This window comes from Aotus nancymaae, unplaced genomic scaffold, assembly GCF_030222135.1.
Source record: "Aotus nancymaae isolate 86718 unplaced genomic scaffold, 86718_ANA_hifiasm-v0.15.2.pri h1tg000007l, whole genome shotgun sequence".
NCBI lineage: Eukaryota > Metazoa > Chordata > Mammalia > Primates > Aotidae > Aotus > Aotus nancymaae.
Genome location: NW_026988418.1, coordinates 57,410,681 through 57,433,883, shown reverse-complemented (window position 1 = coordinate 57,433,883; position 23,203 = coordinate 57,410,681). Strand labels below are relative to the sequence as shown.

Sequence of the window (23,203 nt, the reverse complement as noted above, 5' to 3'; positions counted from 1 at the left end):
GATTAGAGGAAAGGAAGTCATACAAAAAAGATACTTGCACACCCATGTTTATAGCAGTACAATTTACAATTGCAAAAATATGGGACCAGCTGAAATGACCATCAATCAGCAAGTGGATAAAAACATTGGAGCATATATATATATATACATACATACACACACACACACACACACACCACACCATGGAATACTACTCAGCCATTAAAAGAACAAAATAATGGCATTCACAGGAACCTGGATGGAATTGGAGACCATTATTCCAAGTAAAGTAACTCAAGAATGGAAAACCAAACATCATATGTTCTCAGTGATAAGTGGGAGCTAAGCTATGAGGATGCAAAGGCATAAGAATGATACAATGGACTGAGAACTCAAAGAGAGAGTGGGAGGGGGGTGAGGGATAGACTACACACTGGGTGCAGTGTACATTGCTTGGCTGATGGGTGCACCAAAATCTCAGAAATCACCACTAAAGAGCTTATTCATATAACCAAACACTACCTGTTCCCCAAAAATCTATCAAAAAAAAAAAAATAAAGTGCATTATGAAAACTTTATAATAAATTTGAAAGCCTATATGAAGTAAAAACATTTCTAGAAAAATAAAAAACACAAAAATTGATAAAGGGAGAAACTGAAATTTGAATAGACCAATGAACACTAAATAAAATTAAATGGTAATCAAAGATCTTTCTTAAAATGCCTGAGACTAGGTGATGGTTTTCTATATGAATTTTACCAAATTCCCAAAGAGCAGACAATTTCGATCTTAGATGAGTTCCAGAACATAGAAAAAGAATGAAAATTTTTCCACCATGAGGACTGTGTGCTCTTGTTTTCAAAAATGGATAAGAAAGTTCAGAAAAACAAAAACATAGGGCTATTTCACTTTGAATATAGATGCATAAATCTAAATAAAATATTTGTTAAACAAATCCAATAGTGTATTAGGAAAAAATTCATGATAATCATAAAATACGATTTGTCTTAGGAATGCAAGACATTCAATGTTAGAAAACTCTAAATATAATTTTCCATATTATGAAAGGAGAAAATTACTTGATTATCTCAAGACTGCTGAAAAATACTTATTAAAACTCACTACTTGTTTGTTGAAAACTCTTCAAGTATAATAGGAAGAGAATTTCCTCAACTTCACAGGCATACCAAACCTTAATATTATATATATGAAAATATATGATACAGTATATTCATATAACATGGTAACATTCTACTTAATTGAGAAACTTCAGCTGCATTTCCTTTGAGATCAAGAATAAGACAAGAGGCCACCTGTCAACCACCATTTAACATATAACTGGAGGTCCTTGCCCACAATTTTAAGAAAGGAAAAGAAGTAACAGGTATAGATTGGAAGGGAAGAAATGAAGCTGCCACTCTGCAGATAATTTGATTTCCTACAGAGAAAAACTAACAGAATCAACAAACATTAAAACACATATGACAGCAAGACTGTGAGATGAAAGATCACCTGGTAAAAATCAGTAGCATTTTTGGTCATGAAAAGAAAAAATAAATAACAAGGTAGCTTTGTGGTCTAGGAGCAGGAAAGTGCCTTGCTCAGACTTATAATTATAGGCTTGCATGAAATGAAAATTAACTCTACCCTCTGATTCTGAGGTCAAACCATCCAACAGGCAAATAAATATGGTTGAAGAGGGGACAAGGGGAGAGTGAAAGCTGGAGGGAACTATTGGACCAACGGAGAATTTTAAGATGGGAGAGATACAAGGCCATGTTATGCTGATAGGGATGACGTAGTAGAGAAGGAGAGATGAATGATGGGGAAGAAAGAGAAAGGACGGGATCCACAGCCCAAGTGGTAATGGTCTCTTGGCAGAAGAGACACAATTTCAGTTCTAACAGGTAGAGGCAGGAGAAGGTGCTGCCCAAGCATAGAAAAACCTTGGTGGTGGAGAGAGGACAGAGCTCAGTTCTAGAGACTTCCATTTGTTCAATAAAATGTGGGGTGGAGTTATCAGCTGAGAGTGGGTATGAGGAGATGCTGGGAAGAAGGTGTGGGAGTTTTGAGGTAAGAAAATAAGGCATGAAATAGTCTTAGGTTATATGATACACAACTCAGACTGACTTTGTGAACAGAGAGCCTCGTCCTGGCAACTGCTCAGTAAGAGCTTATTGAATGAATGACAGCCCAGGGCTGGGCAGAGTGTTTAGGGAGCGTGGACTTGGAGGACAGAAGCAAAAGAGCACTAGATTTGGGGGCCAGAGACCTGGTTTATAGATCTGGCTCCACCATGTCTCTTCTGTGAGCTCCTATGAACTTCTTGGCATGAAAGTTGACCATTAGAGCTGGGTCATTCTTGTCATACCCAACTAAAAGAGTCGAGATGCTAGTGGGCGTAAGCACTCAGGGTACAAAATATTGCTCCAAGAATGTGATTCTCTGCAAGCCTGACTACAGAAAGTGCTCATTGTAACCTGAAACCAGCTTTATCTGTAGTTTCTGAGATAGCCTGCTACAACTCCAGGACTAATTTTGCCCACAGTCATTGCTCACTCAGTGGAGCTTACCATCTCCCCAGACCCTTGCTAGTGCTAATGATCTTTCTCAAAGGGCAATACATAACATTTCTCTTTTTTGTAAAACTTCTAACTTTCTCCTTGTTCTTTGCATATACCAAAGATAATCTGGGCTCGTGTATGCCCTGAATTACGATTCTTTCTTCCCAAATAAAACAGTATAGTTGGAGACTCACCTCTACATTTTTATTTTGTAGACACTGGGCTTCAGTTTTTCTCATCTGGAAAATGGGAATGATGGTACCCACTGCCTTCACCTCGCAGAGCTGATGTGAAGATTATGGGCTATTTTCCACTTGTCACCCCCTCTAGATTCTTTCTCAACATTTTCTGAGCTACTCTGCGTCTTGTGGGGCTGATCTCCCTGGGCTGCAGTTCCCAGATTCCTTTGCCCTCTGGCTTCCCTTTGGGCTCTGCTGGTTGGAGACCCCAGTAGCAGATGGGAGAGCAGAAGAGGACAAAGCAGGCAGAGCACTCAGCGCCCCAATTCCTCCCCGCCTGGCTGCAGTTCTGGCAGTTGATGTTCCTCTGCAGCCACAGCTTCTGTTAGGCAGCCCCTTTTCCACAGTACTAATTTCCATGGGCTCAGCTAACACTCTTGCCTCCGTTTGCCCATTCAGGCCTACAGGGTTAATAGCCCCTCCTGCTGCTCTTGTCCCGGGGCATCGCCTGTGATTCTGCCCAGACTTCTGTAAATAGTCCCTAAGGATTAAACTGTCACCAGTCTCCTTTGACGGTGCCATCCATTCCTACCACACCTTGAATACAAGGGCCAAGGATAGAAAGGTAGTCCAGGCGCTGAGCAAGGTGAGATGCATGGAGGCAGGGAGAGAGAGAACACACAAGGGGATGAGATCAGATGTAAAACTGCCATGCTCTGACTCGAGAAGGAAGATTCTGCTGCTTCCCCACAGCCTTGAACTCTCCTCAGCATGAACTGGGGATAATGTTCTGTTTTCTGGGGAAAGAGAAGGCCCAGATTCATACTGAGGTTTAAGGAAGTCACAGAAACCAAGCCTCCATCATTCTACTGTACAGAGAGCTCAGGGGAAAGGTAATAGCAGGTCCTGCTCTTGGGCTACAAGTGTTTTTAGAAGTCACTGACCTATGGAAAAGTTGCTCATTTTTCACAATAAAAAATGAGCTACATTTCTTGCCAACAACAGAGCAACAAACCAACCATTGATAAGGGCAAGAAAAATCACTGATGAGACTAGCTATTCATTACATAAGTAGGTCTTCAGTTACAAGCCTCTGTTTACAGTTCACTGCAGCCTTGACCTCTTGGGCTCAAGGGATCCTCCTACTTCAGCCTCTGAGGTAGCTGGGACCACAGGTGCATGCCACTATGCCTGGCTATTATTTTCTTCTATAAATTTTTTATAGAGATAGGGTCTCCATATGTTACTGGCTTTACTTCTTCTTTTCCAATCTGTATGCCTTTTATTTCTTTTTCTTGCCTCATTGCACTGGCTGGTACCTCCACTATCATTTTGAATAGAAGTGGTAAAAATGGACATCCTTGCCTTTTTCACTGTCTTAGGGAAGAAGCATTCAGTCTTTCTATAGAAAATATAAGCCATAGGGTTTTGTTTTTTCCATAGATGTCCTTTATCAGGTTTAGTAAGTTTCTTTCATCTCTAAATTGCTGATGATATTTTTCTTGAATGGGCATTAATTTTTGTCTAATGCTTTTCCCATGTCTATTGAGATGGTCATATGGTTTTCCTTTTTATATTTAATTTAATAATACAGTTAGCTACCTTGATTGGCTTTTTTAATGTTAAGCCAAGCTTGCATTCTCAGGATAAACTCCACTTAGTCACAATGCATTGTCCTTTAACATATTGTTAAATTTGATTTGCTTAAATTTTGTTTAGAAATTTTGCATGTGTTTATAGGGATATGGTTCTGTAGTTATCTTTTCTTGTTATATTCAGTTATTCTTAGCCAGGTTTAATAGAATCACTGTTTTCTCCATTCATTCTTTATGGATGAAGGCAAAGGCAAAGATTCTGAGTCTCTGAGAGGTCTGAGCGTGTCACTGACATCTGTAACATTTTAGAACCCAGGATGTTCATACCAACATTTATATCATTTTTATACATAAATTTATACTAGTAAAGAAAAACAGGAAGAAAATTTCCCAAAGTGTAATAATAATTTCTCCTGGGGCAGAGAAATTTGAGGAAGTCCAGACATTTGAGGACATTTGAGGAAGTCCTCCAATAGAAAAGACAGACATGAAAATAAACCAAGAAAATAGCTGGAGAAAAGAACATCGTTTGTCTATTTATCATTCTTTTTTTAATTCCTTGAAAATGGAATCCTTGTTGTAGAAAAAACTTTTTAAAACATATAATTATTATTATTCTAGTGATTTGAGTCATATCACAGCCAGCAGACAACATCAGAATCAAACAAAAAAGGGACAATCATGGAACAGAAAGAAGTCATGGAAAATAAAAATATAGTTATTATAGTGCAAATAAACAATTCAAATCTTACAAAATGGGTGTGTTAGTCTGCTAGGGCTGCCATAACAAAATACCGCAAACAGGATTGCTTAAAGAACAGAAATGTGTTTCCCACAGTGCTGGGGGCTGGAAGGTTTGGACTTCCAGGTTTCTCCTGAGGCTGCTCTTCTTGGCTTGCACATGGCCCTCTTCTTACTGTGTCCTTACATGGCCTTTCTTTTGCATGCACATTCCTGGTGTCTCTTCCTTTTTTTATGAGGACATCAGTCCTATTGGAGGAGGTTCCCACCCTTATGACCGCATTTACCTGAGTTACCTTTTTAAAAGCCCTATCTCCAAATACAGTCACATTGGGGATTAGGGCTTCAACATGTGAATTTTTGGAGGACACAATTCCATCTATAACAATGGGGAACTGAAAAATACTGTCATGGTGAATGGAAAATAAAGTCATGAATACTTTCCTTCTTTTATTCAAGGAACTTAAAACACTGACGACTACATTGGAGGATCTAGATTGGCAAAGATGAAGCTAGAGACTTAAATCTCATCCAAGAGAGCAGAAAGTCAATGGGTATGATTCCAAATTGGTAAATTAAGGAACAGTAATAGAAGCAGATTATACATCCAGAATAAACAGCTAAAAGAGTTAAACGTGGTTATCTCTAAGAAGCATCAATTGAAGTGGATGGTGTGTTGCTTTTTATTATAAACCTCTCCTTACCGTTCAGGCCATGTTCATGTATTTGATTTAAAAATTATCAAAGAGCACTATTACCAAAACAAAACCAAGCAAAACTGTGGCCACTCCATCTATTCTGTTCTTTTTCTTCCAGGTAGGTCCTTCTTTAATATTTCCAACAGCAGAGGCCGCTTTTGCTACTCAGGACCGGGAGTACAACTCTCATTACAAACTCAACTCTCATTGAGCATTTCCAGTTTCCTCTCTGTCCCTTTTTGGTTTTATTTTTGTGCAAATTTATTTCCGCAACAGATCGTGGGTTCCTTCTAAGATTTATACACGGCTCACCTCCAACGCCTTGACAATCACCTGGCACGTGTAGATGCTCCGAGAGCATTTGCTTTTAAAACACAAATCTTGTTAACCTTCTAGAGAGCAGTTCTGCCCAGCATCACATCATCAGTCATGTCCCAGCCCTTGGAACCCGTGCAAAGAGAGCCTCATTAGAATCATTTTAAGGCAAAATGCTTAAATCTCTTTTATACATTTAAGAATGTGATACCAGCAAATGCTATCGGGAATGACTGGGGTCGCTCTTACCTACTTTACTAAAACATGAAGTTTTTAACCGTATCTGTGTATCTCTCTCTATATAGCTTTTGCTTCACCACATTCATCCATCAGTTTGTCTTCCGTGGGCACTATCATGTGTAAAGCTTTATGTCAATGCATAATTTTGTAAACCATGTTACTGCCCTCAAGATTACAAACTGCCCTCAAATGTCAGAGTTGTTCTATAAATGCAGAATGTAAACTACACAACTATAGAGAGTTTACAGGTTCTTTTGCCTTGATAAAATTTATGGATTTGCTAAACTAAATGAGAAGTTAATTTTTTGTTAAATAAATCATATTGTCTCATTGCTTAAAACTGCTATCTCAAGAGATTTCTTTCCCGCTCTTCTGATTTATGGTGATTTGATGGCAGTACTTGGGACTCTAGTTCTAAGTTTCCTGCCAGCCCCACCTCTCCTGCAATCTGTGAAAAATGCCCTGGTCATTCTTTTCAGAAAAGAATGCTATGTGGAGGCTGGAGAGCCTTTGGGAAGGAAAATGGTCATTCTCTGCACAGTCTGTTTGGTGTGAAAGATATTGAAGCACCTGGCCCAGGGGCTTTGGAGAGGGCGATCTTCGACCTCTCCCCCTGAGAGTGCTCCTATGCCTGGGTTTTCAGCATCCAGATGCTCAGATTCTCAGGCTATTTCCAGAGTCACACATAAGCCAGATCAAGACGGTGGGAGAAAATGGCAGAGAGCAGATGATCTACTCAGGATTCTCCCTGTGGGTGTGGGCTAACTCTACATACTTTATTATTCAAAAGATATTTATTGAGAACTTACACAGACCTTTTGGAAACTCCATAGCTGATCTTCTTTTCTGATTATTTTCTAGAACATGAACTCTACTGGTGAAAGTCTAGTTTCAGGCAGTCACATAAATACATATTTAGAATGCACTGTGTCCCGAGCAATAATCAGATTACGTAAGCAAAAGATTCAGAAGCAGCCTATTAAAGAAATGAGAGATTCGATTTGTAGAGGCTGAGAAAAGCAGGGGAGATCATTGTTGCCCAGGGTTTTAAAGAATAAATAGAAGTTTGTCAAATAGATAAGGGTGGAAGAAAATTCTAGAAAGTGGGAACAGCCTGTAAAAATGAATATGATTGTGACTAGATGGAACAATTAAGAAATATCTATTATCTATTATCATATCTATATACATTCCTGTATATGCATTTATTTTATTTTTAATCTCCTTTTTTGATGTAAAGAGAATTTTTTACATAGATATTAGGAGTTATGAAGCATTTTTTGGAAAGATGAAAGAATTGCTTAGAGAACATTAAATTATGTATTTAACTTTAAATGACTCCAATATTTTCCTGTCCTTTAATCTTGGTATTTTTTTATTTTTGTTTTTTAAATGTTTTATTTGCATAGGTTATTGGGGAAAGGGTGGTGTTTGCTTAGATGAGTAAGTTCTTTAGTGGTGATTTGTGAGATTCTGGTGCACCCATCACCCAAGCAGTACACACTGAACACAATTTGTACTCTATTATCCCTCACCTCCTGCCCACATTTTCCCCGAGTCCCCAAAGTCCACTGTGGCACTCTTATGCCTTTGCATCCACATAGCTTAGCTCCCACTTATGAGTGAGAATACAGGATGTTTGGTTTTCCATTCCCGAGGTTATTCCACTTAGAATAATAGTCTCCAATCTCATCCAGGTCGCTGTAGATGCCATTAATTCATTCCTTTTAATGGCTGAGTAGTATTCCATCATGTATATATAAACATAGTTTATCCACTCATTGATTGTGGATAACCACAGTTTCTTTATCCACTTGTGCTCTTGGATGGGTAGAATTAATATTGTGAAAATGACCATACTGCCAAATGACCAAATGTGCTCCATTTGTTTGTGTCATCTATGATTTCTTTCAACAGTGTTTGTAGTTTTCCTGGTAGAGGTCTTTCACTTCCTTGGTTAGTTATTTTCCTAAGTATTTATTTATTTATTGCAGCTATTGTAAAAGGGGTTGAATTCTTGACTTGCCTTTCAGCTTGGTCGCCATTACCAGAAGAGCTACTAATTTGTGTACATTAATTTTGCATCTGGAAATTTTGCTGAATTCTTTTAGTAGCTCTAGGAGCTTTCTGGAAGAGTCTTTAGGGTTTTCTAAGTAAACAGTCACATCATCAGCAAACAGCAACAGCTGACTTCCTCTTTACCAATTTGAATGCCCTTTATTTCTTTCTCTTGTCTGATTGCTCTGTCTAGGAGTTTCAGTACTATGTAGAATACAATTGGTGAGAGTGGGCATCTTTGTCCTCTTCTAGTTCTCAGAAGAAATGCTTTCAACTTTTCCCCATTCAGTATTAAGTTGGCTGTGGGTTTGTCATAGATGGCTTTTATTACATTGAGTTATGCCCCTTGTATAATTTTGCTGAGAGTTTTAATTATAGATTTAAATTTTGTCAGATGCTTTTTCTGCATCTATTGAGATGATCATGTGATTTTTTGTTTTTAATTTTGTTTATGTGGTGTATCACATTTATCGACTTGTATATGTTAAACCATCCCCGCATCTCTGGTATGAAACTCACTTGATCGTGGTGTATTATCTTTTTGATATGCTGTTAGATTTGGTTAGCTACTATTTTGTTAAGGATTTTTGCATCTAGGTTCACCAGGGATATTGGTCTGTAGTTTTCTATTTTGGTTATGTCCTTTCCTGGTTTTGGTATTAGGGTGATACTGGCCTCATAGAATTATTTAGGGAGCATTCCCTGTTTCTCTATCTTGTGGAGTAGTATCAATAGAATTGGTACTAACTCTTCTCTGAATATCTGGTAGAATTCTTCTGTGAATCCATCTGGTCCTGAACTTTTTTTGTTGGTAATTTTAAAATTACCATTTCAATCTTACTGCTTGTTATTAATCTGCTCAGGGCATCTAATTCTTCCTGATTTAAGTGGAGAGGACTATATCTTCTCAGGAATTTATCCACTTCCTCTAGGTTTTCTAGTTTAGGCATGTAGAGATATTCATAGTAGCTTTGAATGATCTTTTGTATTTCTCTGGCTTCAGTTGTAATATCTCCCATTTTGTTTCTAATTGAGCTTATTTGGATTTTCTCTCTGCTTTTCTTGGTTAATTTTGCTAATGATCTATCCATTTTATTTATCTTTTCAAAAAACCAGCTTTTTGTTTTCTTTAGCTTTTTTGTTTCGATTTCATTTAGTCCTGCTCTGATCTTGGTTGTTTCCTTTCTTCTGCTGGGTTTGGGTTTGGTGTATGCTTGTTTCTCTAGGTCTTCTGTGATCTTAGATTGTCTGTTTGGGCTCTTTCAGACTTTCTGATGTAGGCATTTGGGGCTATGAACTTTCTTCTTAGCACCGCCTTTGCTGTATCCCAGAGATTTTGATAGGTTGTGTCACTACTGTCATTCAGTTTGAAGAATTTTTAAATTTTCATCTTGATTTCATTGTTGACCCATTGATCATTGAGGAGCAGGTTATTTAATTTCAATATATTTGCATGATTTTGAAGGTTTCTTTTGAAGTTGATTTCCAGTTTTATTCCACTCTTGTCTGAGAGAGCACTTGATATAATATAAATTTTCTTAAATTTATTGAGGCCCATTTTGTGGCCTATTATGTGGTCTATCTTGGAGAAAGTTCTATGTGCTGATGAATAGAATGCATATTCTGTGGTTGTTGGGTAGAATGTTCTGTAAATATCTGTTAAGTCCATTCGTTCCAGGGTATAGTTTAAATCTATTGTTTCTTTGCTGACTTTCTGTCTTGATGACCTGTCTAGTTCTGTCAGTGGAGTATTGAAGTCTTCCACTGTTATTGTGTTCCTGTCTATCTCATTTCTTAGGTCTAGCAGTAATTGTTTTATAAATTTAAAGGCTACAATGTTAGGTGCATATGTATTTAGAATTGTGATATTTTATTGTTGGACAAGGCTTTTTATCATTATATAATGTCCCTCTTTGTCTTTTTTAACTGCTGTTGCTTTAAAGTTTGTTTTGTCTGATATAAGAATAGCTACTCCTGTTCACTTTTGGTGTGCATTTGCATGGAATGTCCTTTTCCACCCCTCTACCTTAAGTTTATGTGAGTTCTTATGTGTTAGGTGAGTCTCTTGAAGGCAGCAGATACTTCTTGGTGAATTCTTACCCATTCTGCAATTCTGTATCTTTTAAGTGGAGTGTTTAGAACATTTACATTTAACACCAGTATTGCGATGTGAAGTACCATTCTATTAATTGGCTATGTGTTGCCTGTAAACCTTGATTTTTTACAATTGTATTTTTGTTTCATAGGTCCTATGAGATTTATGCTTTAAAGAGCTTCTGTTTTAATGTGTTTTCAGGATTTATTTTAAGATTTAGAGCTCCTTTTAGCCATTCTTGTAGTGTTGGCTTGGTAGTGGTGAATTCTATCAGCATTTGTTTGTCTGAAAAAGACTATAATCTTTTATTTATGAAGCTTAGTTTTGCTGGTTACAAAACTCTTGGTTGATAATTGTTTTGTTTAAGGAGGTTGAAGATAGGGCCCCATTCCCTTCTAGCACATAGAGTTTCTGCTGAGAAATCTCCTGTTAATCTGATAGGCTTTCCTTTATAGATTACTTGGTGCTTTTGCCTCATAGCTCTTAAGATTCTTTCCTTCATCTTAACTTTAGGTAACCTGAAGACAATGTGTCTAGGCAATGATCTTTTTGTGATGAATTTCCCAGGTGTTCTTTGAGCTTCTTGTATTTGGATGTCTAGGTCTCTAGCAAGGACAGGAATGTTTTCTTTGATTATTCCCCAAAATATGTTTTCCAAACTTTTAGACTTCTCTTCTTCCTAAGGAATACTCACTATTCTTAGGTTTGGTTGTTTAACATAACCCCAGACTTCTTGGCAGCTTTGTTCATATTTTCTTTGTCTTTGTTGAATTGGGTTATTCAAAAACCTTGTCTTCATGCTCTGAAGTTCTGTCTTCTGCTTGTTCAATTGTATTGCTGAGACTTTTCAGAGTATTTTGCATTTCTATAAGTGCATCCATTGTTTCCTGAAGTTTTGATTTTTTTTATCTATACTATCTATTTCATTGAAAATTTCTCCCCTCATTTCTTGTATTAGTATATTTTTTTACTTCCTCAAATTTGGCTTCACCTCTCTCTGATGCCTCCCTGATTAGCTCAATAACTAACCTTCTGAATTCCTTTTCAGGTAAATCAGGGATTTCTTCTTGGCTTGGATCCATTGTTAGTGAGCTAGTGTGATTTTTGGGGGGTGTAAAGAAACTTGTTTTGTCATAATACCAGAGTTGGTTTTCTGGTTCCTTCTCATTTGGGCAGGCTCTGTCAGAAGGAAGGTCTAGGGCTCAAGGCTGTTGTTCAAATTCTTTTGTTCCATGGGGTGTTCCCTTGATGTAGTACTCTCTCACTTTTCCTATGGATGTGGCTTGCTGAGAGCTGAGCTGTAGTGATCATTGACTCTCTTCTGGATCTAGCCACCCAGCAAGTCTACCAGGCTCCGGGCCGGTACTGGGGGTTGTCTGCACAGAGTCCTGTGATGTGAACTGTCTGTAAGTCTCTCAGTGGTGAATATCAGCACCTGCTCCAATGGAAGTGGCAGGGGGATGAAATGGACTCTGTGAGGGTCCTTAGCTTTGGTTTCTTAATGCCTTATTTTTGTGCTGGTTTGCCTCTTGCAGGAAGGTGGTGCTTTCAAGAGAGCATCAGCTATGGTACTATGGGGACAAACATGTGGTGGGTGAGGCCCTAGAACTCCCAAGAGTATGTGTACCCTTTGTCTTCAGCTACCAGGGTGGGTAGGGAAAGACCATTAGGTGGGGACAGGGCTAGGTGTGTCTGAGTTCAGTCTCTCCTTGGGTGGGTCTTGCTGTGGCAGCTGTGGGGCATGGGGATGTGGTTCCCAGGTCAATGGGGTTCTGTTCCTAGGAGGATTATGGCTGCCTCTACTGTGTCATGCGGGTTGTCAGGGAAGTTGGGGAAAGCCAGTAGTCACAGGACTCACCCAGCTTTCATGCAACCCAAAGGGCCAGACCCCTCCCATAGTGCCTACTCCCAACAGCAGCAAGTCTGTTTCCAGGCAGTGGGCAAGAAGGGCTGAGAACTTGCCCCAGGCTACCCACCTCTCAGCTGTGAAAGCAAGTAGGCATTCATGCTTCCCTTTTCTTTGGAGTCTGCACACCAGATTTACACCTTCTCCTGAGTTCTGGCCAGGAGACTTCTTGATCAGTTCAAATTATTACAAAGTTCACCTGGAGGACTCCTTCTCCTTGTGGTCTTTTTCCAGTGCCTCTGGCAGCCCTCCCCAAGGACCCCTGTGAGGCAAAGCAGAAATGGCTTCTTAGGGGACCCAGCAAGCCCACAGGGCATTTCTCACTGCTTCCTCTACCTCTGTATTTCACTTGACTCTCTAAATTCACTCAACTCCAGGTAAGGTCGGAATCTTCTCCCATGTTTTAGACCTTCAGGTTCCCAACTGAGAGTGTGTGTTCAGGGGTAGAAGATTCTCCCTTTTCCACTTCCACAGTTTGGGCACTCACAGTATTTGGGGTATATTGTGGGGCCTGCAGGAGCAATCCACTTCCTTCAGAGGGTCTGTGGGTTCTCTTGGCTTTTCCAATTTATTCCTGCAGTTGTTCTGGAGCAAAAGTTCACAATGCAGGCTTCCACACACTGCTTTGTCCATTTGAGTGGGAGCTGCAATCTCTTAGTCTCCTTTTAAGGTGGAGCAAGTATGTCTTAAGGAAACCAATATCTTTCACAGATTGTGGTTTTCATCATTAACATAGTATTTCTATTCACTTATTTGGATCTTCTTTATTGCCTTTTAGTAAATTTTTGGAGTTTTTTCCCACAAAGATCCTACACATGTACCTTCTGTTTTTCATTGTTGTGGTTTTGCCATAATAGATATTAACTTTTAAAGAATTGCTATTTCTATTTGTATTGAGTAGACCAATATAATAGACTTTTGTATATCATTCTTATATCCCGCAACTTTGCTAAATTTTCTTATTCTGGTAATTAGTAAATTACTCTCAATTTTACATGTAGACATTATGTCATCTGCAAATAATGACCAATTTGTTTCTTCTTTTAAAGTTCTTATGCCTTTTATTTATTTTTCTTGTATTGTTTCACTGATTATGACTTCTAACATAGTACTGAACTGATGCAGCATTAGCAGGCATGTTTGTCTTATTCATGATTTTAAAGACTCCGCATTTGATATGGTTTGGATCTGTATCCCCATCAAATCTCCTGTTGAATTGTATTCCCCAGTGTTGGAGGTGGGGCCTGGTGGGAGGTGACTGGATCACAGAGGTGTTTCTCATGAATGGTTTGGAACTATCATCCTTAGTACTGTCCTCACAATAGTTAGTGAGTTCTTATGAGATCTGGTTGTTTAAAAGTGTGTAGCACCTTGCCCTTACTTCCTTTTGCTCCCAGCATGTGAGATGCCTTGCTCTCCCTTTGCCTTCCACCATGATTGTAAGTTTCCCGAGGCCTCCCCAAAAGCTGAACAGATGCCAGCATCATGCTTCCTGTATAACCTGTAGAATCTTGAGTCAAGTAAACCTCTTTTCTTTATTGATTACCCAGTCTCAGGTATTTCTCTGTAGAAATACGAGAACGGTCTAACACACCATTCATTTTCTCCCACCTCCACATCTTACTCCCCTGAAACTACTCTTGCAGGCTGGCCGTGGTGGCTCATGCCTGTAATTCCAGCACTTTTGGAGGCTGGGGCAGGCAGATCATGAGGTCAGGAGTTTGAGACCAGCCTGGTCAACATGGTGAAACCCCATCTCTACTAAAAAGACAAAAAATTAGCTGAGTGTGGTGGCCTGCGCCTACAATCCCAGCTACTCAGGAGGCTGAGGCAGGAGAATTGCTTGAGCTCGGGAGGTTGAGATTGCAGTGAGCTGAGACTGTGCCACTGCACTCCAGCCTTGGCAACACAGTGAGACTCCATCTCAAAAACAAAACAAAACAAAAAAACATAAACCATTCTTGCTGTTATCAATGACCTCCATGTTGCTAAATTCAACAGACACTTCAAAATTATAGTTTTGCTTGATCTCAGTTGCATTTGACATCACTGATTACCTCTATTCTTAAACATTCTCTTCTTGGCTTTCCAATACCAAACTCTACTTCTATAGTCTCTGACTGCTTCTTCCCAGATAGTATTTGCTTAACATCTACCTGTTCCCTAAATGTTGAAGCTCCCTAGGGCTCCATTCTGGGTTTCTTCTTTTATACTGCACCATTCTTAATTGAGATGATCAATTCCACGTCTCTATATGACATCTGTTTGATCACGCACACATGCACATGTGCGCCCACACACACACATACATATCTGCCAACTCCACATTTTGTTTAGATGTCTCATAAACATCTCAAACTTAACACGGTCAAAACTAAACTCTTCATCTTTCTTCTTCAAATGTTGTTCTCCTATTATCTCCCCATCTCAGTAAATGGAAGCTTCAACCACTTAGTTACTTGTAAATCTGGGTATCATCTTACTTCCTTCCTCTCTTTTATCCCCCACATCCAATCTATTGCCAAGTATTATTTATTAAAACATCAAGATACATCTCATATGCACCTTCTTCTTTATGTCTGTTTAGTTTAAACAACCATTCTTTCTTGCTGACCCTACAGCCATAGACTTCTAACCAGTCTCCCTTGACTTTTTATTTTCTCACAATCCCTTTAACAAAGCAGTTAAAGTGATAGTTTAGGATTATAAACCAGATCACATTGTTCCTCAGTATAAGCCCCTTAAGTGATATCTCATTGCACTAGGAATAAATCCCAAACCTTAGCATGGCCTACCAGGACCTGCCTGCTAAGACTTCCTTCCCTGACAGCCTTACCTGTGCTTCTCATCTTCTCACTCAGGGTCCTCCAGTCACTTGGGCCTTCTTATGGTCCTCTGAGAAGTCCAGTTTTTCCTGCCTAAAATCTTTGCACTTGCAAACTCCAACAGGAGTAGTACTGTATCTTCCTGTGCTCAGTTATATACCCATGTTCAGGCATGTGTAAGTACTCAATAAATACATGCTACATAAATGAATGATGTTTTTAAATTTTATAATAGTCTTCTCCCACCTGACTAAATCCGGTTTTTCTTTTAGGTCTCACGTCATTTTAAATGTCACTTTCTCAAAGAAGTTTTCTGCCTCCCCTCACTTCATCCTACCCTTCCTTCTTTAGGGAACCACCATACCTAGCTATGGGGATAGGAACTGATTTGGGGTGGGCCAACTTCAAGTATTCTATTCCTATGATTCATCTAATTCTTCTCTGATTTTCCTACCAGAAAATGAAAAGGAAGACGTTTTCGCCCTTGGACCAGAGAACCACTCAGCTACGAAACATGTTCTCTGATGTGTGGAGAAAGTGTGTCTGGAGTAGAAGAGACTGAGGCTAACTCAGAGAGTCATGGAGGGGAGAAACAGGGAGAGAGAGAGAGTTCTGACAGTGTGCTGGTTTCTGAATCTCATCATCCATTCTTTTTTTTAATTTTATTATTTATTTATTTATTTATTTATTTATTTATTTTTGAGACAGTCTGTCGCCCAGGCAGGAGTGCAGTGGCACAATCTCCACTCACTGCAACCTCTGCCTTCCAAGTTCAAGCAATTCTCCTGCCTCAGCCTCCCGAGTATCTGGGATTACAGTGGTGCACCACCACATGTGACTAATTTTTGTGTTTTTAGTGGAGACGAGGTTTCACCATGTTGGCCAGACTGCTCTCGACTCCTGACCTCAAGTAATCTGCCCACTTTGGCCTCCCAAAGTGCAGGGATGACAGGCATGAGCCACCACATCTGGCCTTATCATCCACTCTTGAGGCCTTCTCAAAGCTGGGATTGCCACCTCTTCCTGGCTTCTGTGAACCACAGCAATATCTTTTCAATAAATTATTTCTTTTTGCTTAAGCTTGTTCCGATTAGGTATCAGTTATTTGTAATTGAAGGACTTCCTGACTAATATACATTCCTTGACCTTCCAATATAAATCAGGTCCTCTTGTCATAGTCCTTTAATTGCTCTATGCTTTTCTTTCATAACACTTATCAGAACTTACATTTGTATATTCATTTATTTAAATCCATCTCCTCATAGATGTTAGACACCATGTGTATTTTGTTCACTACTCTTTATCTGGCTCACAGAGTAGTGCTTTACCCATGGCAAACACTCAATATATATTTGCTGAATTGATGAGTAAATAAACGACTCTGTAATTGACTAGATATGAAGAGGGGGACAAAAGGGAGGAGGCTTAGGATGACTTCACATTTTTCTGGCTTTGCCAAGAGAAAGGGGGATGATATCATTGACTTGTATTGGGAACATATGAGGAGAAGCCAATGTTGGAGAGAAAGAACATGAGCTAAGTTTTAGAAGTGAGTTTAGAGTGCTCATGGTACATAGAGTGCAGCTGTCCAGCAAATAGGGGGTCCATCTATGTCAGCTTAAAAGAGAGGACTGGGCTGGAGATCTGATTTGGGAGGTCTTAGATAATGAGGAGTGTTGGAAGCCTTGGGGGGCTGGTGAGATCCTCCAGGAATCATTAAATGTGGGACAGAATAAATGACTGTGGAGAGGGACCTGAGAAAAAAATCCCTCAGGTTGGTCTGGATGAAGAGCTGTCCAGTGGTCCTCAGGGTCTGCCTAATTCCTGTCTTCCAGCTGTGCCTGAAGAACCACCGGCCAAGAAGGCTACTCCTGAGTTTGGAGGAGTCTGGAAGAAGTCAATGTGAGGCTCAGTCCAGCATCCTCGACTCTTGGGCAGACAAGTGCCCTCTTGGGCAGGGCAGAGTTTCCCACCTAGACACAGCCTCTATCTTCTCAGAACCGTGCATCCCCCACGTGGGGACTATCTGAGCGTATCTAATATGTCAGGAACTTTAAAAATTTTTCCATATATGATCTCAATCTTTAACCTGGATATAAACCACTATGTCCATTTTACAGAAGAAGGATCAGAGACTCGGGAAAGTAAAAAACGTGCCCTGGATCCAACATCTGGGACGTGTCCAGGCTGGGACTCCAGCACTATGATCCTTCCATTATAGGTTTTTTCTTTATCACAGATTTGTGCCTTATGGAGAGGGAGAGTGGGTCCATCCCATGAAAGCTGTAGGAACAAAAGGTCCCAGAGGGCAAAGTCAGCAGCCTGAACACTAGCCGACTGCCAACTCTTGCCAAACCCACTCCTCAGAGGCGTGAAGTCTGGGCCTACAAACCCACCTCATGCCGGCCTCTCCCCTTAGCTGCTGCCATCATCTAGCTTGTTCAGGCCCCTGGCCCAGGCTTCTTTGTCCGCTGGATGAGCTGCTCCTCCACGGGCCTCTTTAGTTTCCCCCGGAAGATCATAGAAAACAAGATCTAGCACTCTGCGCTGAACAGCACTTGGGTCCTATTTCTGCGAGTAGAATCATTCATCAGGAGAAGCAGTTTCTGGGAATTTAAAAGCAACAAGGAAAAAATCCTGTTCAAAGAGAAAAACACACATTTTTGGAAAAGCGAGCATGCCTTCAAGTGCTTTTTGGATGCCATTTTTGATCTCAAGCCATTCTATTAGTCTAGAGCCATAGAGCACATTATAACTCAGTTTTTTCCAAAAATTATCACATTTGGCATATTTGGAGACAAGCAGGTCTGGGGAAGAAAAGGATAAAACACAGAAGAGAAAATGGGATTCCTATATTCCCCCTTGAGTTTTCTAAGAAAGCAAAAGTTATTCTCAGAAAAAAAAATCTCCCCAACTCCCAGTTTTCCAACTCTTATTGTGACCAGAAAAATATACTCACAAAAGCCACCACTCCCAGTCAATGGCTACCATATATTTCCACACCAAAAGGAATATTATATTATCCACATGCACCCCCCCACACCAAGACCAGGGCCCACCAGGCTGAGGGGAACCTCACTGTCTAGAGAAGCCACACTCAAACCAGTGCCCCTTCCGGAAGACAAGAGGGTGTGAGTTCTGGCAGGAGCCACAACCTAAGTTTATAGCTAAAATACACAAACAGATAAGTACTTTAGGAAAATTCTTTTTCCCATTTTATAGATTCACAATTCAGCAAATATTTCCTGAGTTTCTTCCATGCTAAGAGTCAAGCTAAGGAACGGAGTCATAAAAGTGAATATGCAGCAGTGTTTTTTTCTGAAGGCTCTCATAAAGAAACTACTAAGCAAGCAATCAGTTCTGGAACAGTGTGGTGAGTGCAATGATTGAGATGTTTGCAGGAAGCTTCACTTGCAAGCAAACCTGGCTGTGGGGTGGGGACAGAGACAGGGAAGAATTCCTGGAGAAGGGTCTGCCTGACTTGTGGTCCTGTTGGACCAGAAGGAATTAGTCAAGCACAGTGGCGAGGAGGGCATTCCAGGTAGAGGGAACAGCATGTGAAAAAAGAAACACTAATAAGGAAGAGCATTTGGCACTTTTCTGGAACAATAAATAGATTAGTATGCCTCGTGCCATCAGCGTGAAGAAGGGAATTGTGGAGATGGGGCTGGAGAGGGAGGCAGCCAACTCACGATGAAGGGATTAAATTGTTGGAGTCTGCAAATATTTTCTGTAAAGGGGCAAATAATACATATTTTAGGTTTCTTGAGTCATAGCCTCTCTGTTGCAACTACTCAACTCTGCTACTGTAGCAAGAAAGTAACCATAGTCAATATGTAAATCAGTGAGCATGACTATATTCCAATAAAACTTTATTTATAAAAACAGGTGGAGAGCTGGATTGGCCTGTGGGCTGTAGTCTTCAGACTCCTGCTGTAAATCGCCATTATCCAGAAACAGGCTGACCAACTCATTGCATTTGGCCCAGGACTTCTCCAGTTTTAGCACTGAAAGCTCCAAGTGCTGGAAAACACCTCAGTCCCAGGTACACTGGGACAGCTTGTTAAAAATAGGAATTCCTGAGCGGACTCCTGGCTCAATCAAAATCCACTGGAATTGGGAGCGCTACAGGTGATGGGGCGCCATCTATGGGCAAGAGAGTGAGAAAGTCAGATTTGTACCTCAAGTGGTTTGCTCTCAAGGCAGGAACACGTTCCCCAATACCCCTACCCTTGATGGCAGGAGAAAATGGTCAGTGTGGCTCTTTAAGAGGATAGAGTCAGCTGCGTAGCAGGACCGGGGCTGAGTCTGGGCATTAACCGGTTTGTGCAAATGGTTTTTCTCTAAGTAATCACTGCCCACTAAGGACAGAGGAGAGTTCACAGAATCCAACGAGTCAGGGATCTTGGAGAGACCACAGGAGGAGAGAAACCAGAAGTCTCTCCCTGTGTCCCCTAGAGACCAGGGTTCATCATGCTAGCGGCAGCCTCACTGTTTGTCTAGAGCAGCTGCTTCCAAACCAGTGCCGCTTCCAGAAGTGAAGAGGGGAGTAAGTCCTGGACAAGAGCTGCAAGCCAAATTTCCAGCTAAGGCACATGGACAGATAAAGAAAAATAAACAAAGGGGAAGATAAACTTTTGGGCCCAGATGTCAATTTTTGGAAGGTTTTCATGGTCAGCTCTTATCAGCAATAGCTCTAAAAAGCCAGATCTGAAATTTTCCTTTCTGAAGCAACAGGTGTTTGACTTCTGTTCAGAAATGGCAACTGTTTGGCTTGGGCAAACAAAGAGTTTGTACTAAAAGGACTGATAGTACTCTCTTTACTTTCCTTAATCACCCCTTTTTTAATTTAACTTCACAGCCATGGGGGAATTTTCCACTTTAATTACAAACAGTGCTTCCTATCTTCTGGACTGCTCATTTCTAAAGCAGGTGGCTCTTAGTCTAAGAATGTCAATATATGAAAGCCTATACTCACATGGCAGATAATCTGAATTACATACAAATTTTTAACATCTGAAATAGGTTCTCTCTTATATATTGCAGAGCTTGTTTATGGACCATTAAGCCCATTAACAATTTGGCCAGCATTCTCTAGCTGTTGCCAAATGAAGAACAATCAGAGATGAAGATAAAATACATTTTAAGTCAATGGAAAAATAAGTAGCTTTGTGGTATTAGGTATTAGCAGAGCTTGGTGGTGAAATGAAATGGCTCCTGAGTCAAACGGCCTCAGCTGGAATCCTTGATTTACTTCTCACTTGATGCGTGACTTTGGGCACATTAATTCATTTCTCCAAGCTTAATTTTCCTTGTCTGTGAAATAAGAAATACTAATAATACTTCCCTATTGGGTTGTCACGCAGATTAAATAGGGTAAGATATGTAAAGTACTTGGCGCAGAAATTACATAATAAATGTTAGCTGTTCATATTATTCGTATTAGGCAAATCATTTTAACTGTATGGGCTATGCTTTCTCAGTGAAATGACAGAATTGACTTCTAAAGTCTCTCTATTAGTTACCAATTCTGCGCTTCATATAGAAAAACCAAAATGAAGGTAGAGAAGAGCTATGTGGATACAGAAACATTACTCCCTAGGACAGTCCTATGAAAAGTGGCCTGGGGGGGGCGGTGGGGAGGTGGGGTGCCAGCTGACACAGATAGAATATTTATTTGATAATAAAGCGAGGTGAAAACAGGAGATGTATTGTGGGAATAGTCTATATGCCGCCTAGCCAGAAGGAGCACATAGATGATATTTTCCTGGTCTATATGTAGAATCTATCTCAAAAGCTAAGACAGCGGACATGATTGGGAGGTATGTGTTCTAAATTCTTTGCTAGATATTTCATTCTGCTAAAAGGAGAACATCTGATAAGTTTTCAACCTACTTCACTGGCATTTTTATTGTGTAACACGGGAATGCATTAGCAAAGTTGATAATACACTGGACTTCATTTTCACCGTCAAAGAGGAACAGGTTGGTACTGTAAAAATGGGAGGAGCATTGGGAGAAAATGACTATGTCATTTCCAAATTTATAATCACAAGAGACAGAAATGCTGTGCCTATCAGATAGTACTCTGAATAGTGGTGATTTTCAAAATGAAACTTTACAATCACAAAGTATACCCATAAAAAAGAAAACAGTAAGAATTATTTTGGTGATACTAGTTTACTCCAGGTATTATTGTGTGGTTACTGCATTTCAAGTTCTGTGCTACAGGGGAAACACATTTCTTTTAAAAGGCCGCTGTCCTAAAAGAGCTCACAGTGTATAAATTATGGGGATGACCATCAAGTGTCCGATCTCAGTGTATTTTCATTACTGCTAAGGTAGAAGTGTGCACAGGCTGCTATGAAAACCTATCAGAGGCACTCAGTCAGATTAGGAAGGGTCACAAAAAGTTCCCCAGTGGAGGTGAGAGCATCTGTGTTTTAAAGAGTGCACGAAATTACAAGATAAGGAGGAGATTCTATTCCAAAGAAACAGAATGTCTGAAAGACATCATAGTGGAAACTTGAGACAATTTACCATTACTGTAAGACTGAGTTCAAATTAAGGAGTGAAGGAAGATGAGCCTGGAGAGGTACAGAGAGGGCCAGGTGATAGTGGGCCTTGTATAAAGAGAGCTTTGCAGAAAGGTCTTGCTGTTAATGAGCTTGGATGTGATTCTGTAGGCAGTGAACACCATGGAAAAGTTTAAATTGATGGAGTGCAATGGTCTGATTCATATCTTAGATCTGTGGCATCGTGTGGGGTGAATTTTATAGGGTCAAAACTGAAAGTAGAGAGACCAGGGCTGAAGGTTTGGCAGAAATCGAAAAGAGACCAGGCACAAATAAGGAAGTGGCAAGGGGATGAAAAAGAGGGAAGGGTTGGGGTGATTTTAGGAGGTAGAATTGACATGATTTTACTATGAATTCGATAAAGGAGATGGGCAAAAAGGCCTGAGGCTACTGCCGATGATAACGTAAAAGATAATGTTAGTGACTGAGACACGGATGAGGTGGCCCAGGGAGATTGCTGGGATAAAATGAAAAGGAGATGGTTAAACCAAGAAGCAAGTTCAGAAGCAGCAGCCAAAGAAGGAGGAAAGAACCAGCAGGGAGTTGTCATGAAAAATCAAGAAATGCAAGAGTTGTAAGTAAAAAGCCAACAGCGTTCGAGTATTGAACTTCACAATACCAGGGCAGTTTTGGTCCAGTCAAGAGCAGGTCAACGGAGCTGTGAGAACACAGCCAGACTGCAGGGAGCTGAGGGGGAGCAGGAGGAGAGGAAGCAGAGACAGAAGGGGGACTGGCCTCTCAAGACCCCTGGCTGTGAAGGAAAGAACAGGTTTATTAAGAGGTGCCAGTTGAGGGAGGAATTTTTTTATTTTTTAAGCCTACATCTCCCGGTATTCCCAGGCGGTCTCCCATCCAAGTACTAACCAGGCCTGACCCTACTTAGCTTCCGAGATCAGACGAGATCGGGCGCGTTCAGGGTGGTATGGCGGTAGACGAGAGAGGAATTTTTTTAAGGACATTGAGAGGCCTGAGGGCATTTATGTGGAGAGGGAAGAGCCATCAGAGGGGGAGAGGTTGAAGACAGAGGATGGGTGTAAGGGAGTCCCCTCTGGCAATGGCTCTTGCTGCCCCTCATGGCAGTGAACTCTGTGTCATGAATGCTAGAGGAAGACTTCCTCGATCAGCCGAGCTCAATCCAGTGGCACTTTCTAACTCTTAAGATTCTTCAATGTAACAGTGATTTATTGGAGCTTTCAATATTTGCATTGCCTTACACTAATCCAGTGGAACACGCAGGTAAATTGAAGCTATAGCATGGATTCAATCATCCAGTTCTGAAGCGAGAGCTGTTGACCACTTGGCCACCCCCAGGCCCCTCTGATTCCGAGATTACAATTACTTAACTCGGGAATCCTTCAGAGGTGATGGTCAGGCCAGCCATCTCCTTAGTCACCTTCCCATGTCTCCCTTGGGGGAAAGCCAGGAAAGACCAC

General features: G+C 40.5%; 1 pseudogene; it reads right to left on the bottom strand.

Moving 5' to 3' along the window:
• Positions 1-22,585: 22,585 nt before the first annotated feature.
• On the bottom strand, positions 22,586-22,704 carry LOC135273546 (5S ribosomal RNA; annotated as a pseudogene).
• Positions 22,705-23,203: the final 499 nt, after the last annotated feature.